Raw genomic sequence first — 328 nt, forward strand, 5'->3', positions numbered from 1 at the left:
TTCTTCCGCTCTGGTCCCTACACATCTTCACAGCGCTGGGAGGCCAGAGATGTCCCTCCCAGGACTGGGATCCGATCGGGACTTGATCCCGTCGAGGCTGAGGTATAGGGGTGCTGGCTTATGGGCTGTGGCTGATGGATCACAAGTTGATCTCCAGCCTGGCTGTGAGTAGGAGACCTCCAGGGCGAGAGCTGGGAGTGGCGAATGGTGCACAAAAGCCCATCCTCACCCAGCGACCGTTGGCTTCAAGGTGGCTACAGGGCCTGTTCCTCACAGCATGCATGGAGCTCAGCCGAGAGGCCAGAGATGGGCTCCTTGCTGCGGCAGC

The sequence above is a fragment of the Apaloderma vittatum genome, unplaced genomic scaffold, assembly GCF_000703405.1.
Source record: "Apaloderma vittatum isolate BGI_N311 unplaced genomic scaffold, ASM70340v1 scaffold30173, whole genome shotgun sequence".
Classification (NCBI taxonomy): Eukaryota; Metazoa; Chordata; class Aves; order Trogoniformes; family Trogonidae; genus Apaloderma; species Apaloderma vittatum.